The following is a 6000-nucleotide window of genomic DNA, read 5'->3' as shown; positions in this document are numbered from 1 at the left end:
AGCTTTTCTGGGTATGTGGTTTTAATTAACAGAGGGGTTTGACATTGATGTTATAACAGTTTGGGGCCTTGCCATATGGCATTTGGACAGACTTGAACAGATCTGTGATACAACAGATCCCAGCAAATTCTAACTCATTGCAATTAGTGACTTTGAGCTTCAACTGAAACCATTGGGAAAATTCGTTTAATTTTGTTACTTGTGGTTGGTTAAATGAAAAGTGAGGGAAATGGCTTTTAACATTACTGAAGAGGTTCCCAAATTTTCCAAGGAAGTTTAGAAAGACAGAAGGAGGACATTTTTTAGAATTAGCAAATAGGTTGGAATTGGGTTTAACCAGGGAGAAAAGGGAAGCTGAAATCGTAATGGAGTTGGTCAAGCACTTTGATGTATCAGAGAAACAGGCAACTGCAGTAGAGTTATAAAAACTTAAATTGCAAATGTGGCAACTGGAGTTAGAAGATAACTAAAGGGGCTGAAAAAGAGAGAGAAAAAGGGAAAGAGAAGAGAAAGAAAGAGAGAGGGGATTTGAAATTCAGAAGTTGGGAATTAGGTAAGAAAGTTAAATGAACAGGATGGAGATGAAGGGAGAACGTAGGGATGTATACAACTAGGTTAGTAACTTGTCATATTTCGGTGAGAAAAATGTTAAAACCTTTTTTTAATTTCATTTGAAAAAATGACTCGGCAGATGACATGTCCAGTGAACTTGTGGGTAATGCTAGTTCAGACTAATCTGGTAGGCACAGCTAGTGAGGTATGTGCAACGCTGTCAGACGAGGGATCAAGACATTATCAAGATGTCAAATTGGCTATTTTGATTCGTTATGAATTGGTACTAGAAGCATATAGACAGAAATTCGGAAAAATAGAGACGGAACCAGGTCAGACTTATATTGAGTTTGAAAGAATTAACCACAGTCATTTTGATAGGTAGGTAATGGCTTTAAAAATGGATAAGACCTGTGAGGCTTGAAGGAAGATTTATCTGCTGGAGAAGTTAAAAGACTCTTTCCAGAGATAGGAAAACTTCATGTGACTGAATAGAAAGTTCAAGAAGTGAAAAGTGCGGCAGAAATGGCAGGTAAATATGCATTGTGGCATGTGATGAAATTTAACTTCTGGCAGGAATTTCATCCTGTGGGGGATAGAAATTGGGAGAAGGGAAGATCACACATTACAAAGCGAACAGTAGCTCACAATAGTTTACCACAGGTGAAGAAAGAAGCCCAAGGGGGTTGAAAGGTGGTGAACGGCCTCAGGTGCTCTCACTGTAAGGGAGTGGAACACATAGAATTACAGTACTGATGGTTTAAGAAGGGCACAGGGAAAAAGTTGTTTTCACTGCAGTTAGCTGGCACACACCGTGCTGGGCGTTAAAGGAAGACACTTTGGGGAAAGATGCGGTAGAAGAGGCTAAGCCAGTGGCATTAGTGAAACCTGTAAAGGAGACACCAAGTGCAGCCGAGGAGCTGCAGGACATTGCACAACCTAGGCAAGGGCTGGGTATGGAGGCAGGGCCTGATCTCTCTAAATAATTCAGCTGTGTAGATAAAGTTTACTCAGAAAGAACAGGGGGAGAAGGACAAGAAATGATAATTTTGTCAGATAAGGGATCTGCTCACTCTCTATTAGTTGGGAAGTGAGGCGCCGGAAAAGCACAACAGATCAGGCAGCGTCCGAACAGCAGGACAATCGAATATCAGGCAGAAACCCATCGTTCGGAACGTGGTGGGGGGACAAGGGAGCTGAAAGATAAATACGAGAGTAGTAGCTGGGCTGGTGGGAGGGTCACTGGGAAGGCAATAAGATGATGTAAGTAGGAGTGATAGTGATATGTCGGAGGGGAGGGTGGAGTCGATAGGTGGAAAGGAAGATGGACAGTTAGGGCAGTTCAAGAGGGCGGTGCTAGGTTGACCGGTTTGATCTGGGAGAGTTTGGTGGATAGGAGATTTGGAATTTGATGAAGTCAACGTTGATGCTGTACAGTTTGAGGGTTCCAGCTGTCCTACCACCGATAGGTGTCCTATCACCCCCCTCTCCGACCTATCACCATCACACCCCACCTGCATCTACCAATCGCCTTTCAAGCTCCCTTTCACCCAGATCCACCCCCCACCCATTTATTTCTCAACCTCCTTCCCCCTCCCTTACGCCCCACTTTCCTGATGAAGGACGTATGCCTGAAACGTCAATGCTCCTGCCCCTTGGATGCTGCCGACATGCTGTGCTTTTCCAGCCCCACACTTTTCAACTCTGATCTCCAGCATCTGCCGCCCTCACTTTCTCTCACCCTCTAATAGTACGAGATGAAAGTTTTTTTCACTCTTTCTGACATGTTAATCAAGAGCGTGATAACTTGTGGAATGGAGACAGAAATTAAGCATTCCCTTGTGTAACATCTGGTTGGAGTGCCAAATCAAGATTGGGGAAGTAACAGTGACAGTGAGTAACAGAGTGCCTGTTCTTGGAATACAGTTTGTTCTTGGGAATGATTTAGCAGGAGGCAAGGTGGGAGAGGCACCCCTTGTGGTGGAGAAGCCAAAGGAAGATGAGGAAATTGGTGAGTTAACAGAAAATTATCCAGGATTTTTTTCCAGTAACAAGATCCCACTGTCATAAGTTACAGCAGGAAGGAAAAAGGAACGAAAAAGACAAATGAGTTGATGCTCAGTGAACTGACACCCTGTTTGATGTAACGGTGCAGGAAAAACCTGAACAGGCAGAGGTGTTCCGTCCTGAAAGGCAAATGGACGTACAACAGAGATATATACACACACATACACATGCACACACACAGAAAATGAATCAGAATATATTATTGAACGTTATTAACTTAAAGATAAAATCATAAAATTAAAATGGAGAACCCGATAGGTTACTTATTGAACAAGAATGATTAAGTTCCACACTGGCCTGACAATATTTTAATGTGTATATGATAAACAAATTGTCGGAGATAGTTGTGGACAACGACAAATCTCTCGCATTTTTTGGAATATTTAAAGACCAGAATATGAGACTATTTAATTGGAGTCTTACTTTACCGACTTTAAACTTACAAAATGTACATGCTGTGGCTCCTATAATGTGATAGCAGATGTGTTTTCGTGGATTTAAAGGAAAAAGTGTAGATAAGATTTGACTTATTCCAGTGTTGTATTGGTGTGCAGAATTAATATGAATGATATAACTGAGATTAACACTTTGGTATTTCATAAAATTGGGATTAAGAATTAGAGGAAAACAAATGTTGCCATCTTTTCATTCTGCTAGTTCATTTTATTTTCTGAAGCGGGGAGATGTTATGAAGACAAAAACATGTATGGACACTTTAAGACAGATCGGGTTTTGCTGAATAGAAATTAAAGCCACAGATGCCAGCTGAAAATCACACTGTTCCACATGTCACCATTAGCTGAGAAATGGATTCCTGAGTTTTGGTTGCTGTTTTGGCAGCCATTCAAATGTAACCAAAGAGTTTAAATAACGCTCAGGATACCAGATGCCAACAGAATCTGAATATTATTGTTTGGACACCTGGACAGCAATCACATTATGAGAATTATTGTATCATGGGGAGTATATGAACCCAGCATGTTGAACACTGGAGGGAGAGCTGCTGCCATCCAACAGTAGAGCAACTGCTGTAGAGCAGGAGTGCTAACTGGCCATCTCAAACACTCTCTCTCAAAGACACATGTTCTTATTTGCAACAAAAAAAAATGACCCAGGGAGATGCAGCTGAAAGAGTGAAGACAGCGGGGAAGATAGAGATTGTATGGTCTTGAGATTGTAATGTTTAACATGTGGGTTGTTGGAACAACATATTTTTACAGAGTTCGAGTCAGATAGTAAGTAGCTAAGAAAAGAGGGACTTGTATTTGTGAATAGTTGTTGTTTAGTGTTCACTATTAAGGTTAAGAACTAACTTGTTAATTTTTGTTTAAAAGGAGGTCTGTGTCACTCATATTTTAACAGATTACGAGGTGAGGTGAGCTTTTCTGGGTGTTTGGTTTTAATTAACAGAGGGGTTCGACTCCACCTTGTAAATATCCATCCACGCTCACCCCATTTCCCTGCAGTTGGCCCATATCCATCCAGTCCTTTCCTATCCAAATATTTATCCAAATGCATTTGAAATGTTGTTAATTTACCCCCCTCAACTACATCTGCCACCAGCTCATCCACGTACCAGCCTCTGTGGAAAGAAGTGGCCTGTCAGGTTCCCTTTTATTCCTTTCCTTCTAACGTTAAACTGATCCTCTCTCGTCCTTGATTCTCTCCACCTTGGAAAAAGACTGAGAGCATTAACCCTATCCATACCCCTCGTGATTTTATACAGCTCTATAACAATTCCCCCAGTCTCCTACACGCTAAAGAAAATGTCCTATCTTGTCCAACCTCTCCCTATAACTCAGATCATTGGGTCCTGGCAACATCCTTGTAAATTTCTTCTGTACTCTTTCTAATTTAATAACATCCTACCTTAAACAAAGTGACAAAACCTGAACACAATACTCCAAGTGCAGCCTTACCAAAGTCCTGTATAACTGCAACATAAATTCCCATTTTCTATACTCAATATCCTGCCTGATGAAGTCCAGTGTGCCAAATGCCTTCTTCACTGCCCTGTCTACCTGTGACTCCACTCTCAGGGAACCGTGCACCTGAGCACCAAGGTCTCTCTGCCCACTGCACCCCTTAAGGCCCTCCCATTCACCATGAAACTCCTACCTTGATCTTAATTTCCAAAATGCAAGACCTCACGCTTCTATATTAAATTCCATTTTTCGGCCCATTTAAGGTCCTGCTGCAATTTCTGATAACCTTCCTCACTGATCATGCTCCCACTTACATTAGTGTCATCTGCAATCTTATTAATCATGCCTCGTAAATTCTCAACCAAATCATAGATACCAAACAGCTATGGACACAGCCTCCGGTCTGACAAGTATGCTTCCATGAAACCCTCTGCTTCCTACCATCAAGCCAACTGTGTATCCAATTGGACAGTTCCCACACATTCTACGTGTTGGAACCTTCCTGAGCAGCCTGCCGTGTGGAAACTTATCAAACCTCATCAAAGGACTCTTAGAAATTTGGGAAGCATGATCTCCCAAACACAAGTCTATGCTGACTGCTCCGAATCAAACCCTGTGTAAGTAATGAGTGCAGTCAATGGCATGCTGTCCTTCATTGTAAGATGATTCGAGTACATAAGTGAAGCCATCTTTCGGCTGTTGTAGAACCTTGCTGAGAGCGCATTTGGGGCATTCTGTACAGATTTGATGTCCTTTGTAAGGAATGGTTCCCGTAACACAGACACGGATGATGGTAACATGAGGATAGAGTGAAGAAGCTGAGTGTTTAACCTGTAGCGTGTGAGAGACGAAGCAATGGTGATGCTGAAACATGAGGAGTGGCAGTGGCCTCTTATTTCCAAAACAGAAATTCCATACTTTACTCAGGAGTTATTGGTTTGATCTATTGTCACGTGAACCTCAGTACAGGGAAACACTTTATTTATGAGCAGTGAGGCAGATCATAGTAAGCATGGCCGGACAGATCGTAGGGTGGAAATAGACTTGGAAAGAGTAAGGCATACAGGTTACACTGAACAGGACGTGCACTAGACAAGGTCAACATGAACAAGATCAGCATTATTTGAACTTAGAGAGTCCATCCATCGGTCTAACGTAGCCTTCCTGATAGTTTATATGCCTAAATTAACTCTCCCCACGTTATTGTGCAGTCGGCGTGTGAACCCGTACTGAACGTCAGGTTACTCACAATCCCCAACAGCAGCCACAATCCCTTCTATCTGAAACAGGTAGCCATTCCCACCAGCTTCCACCCTGCATAGACAACACCAGGCTGACTTCTCGGAGATGGAAGGTACCTTCTTGTGACTTCACACAAGACATCTGGCTTCCCTCCTCACCGATAGAAAACCGCATTAAAGTCCCACGTGTGTATCATGACAGTCGGAGCTACGAG

The sequence above is a fragment of the Hemiscyllium ocellatum genome, unplaced genomic scaffold (genome assembly GCF_020745735.1).
Source record: "Hemiscyllium ocellatum isolate sHemOce1 unplaced genomic scaffold, sHemOce1.pat.X.cur. scaffold_686_pat_ctg1, whole genome shotgun sequence".
Taxonomy (NCBI): Eukaryota; Metazoa; Chordata; class Chondrichthyes; order Orectolobiformes; family Hemiscylliidae; genus Hemiscyllium; species Hemiscyllium ocellatum.
Note: the sequence above shows the minus strand (reverse complement) of the source record.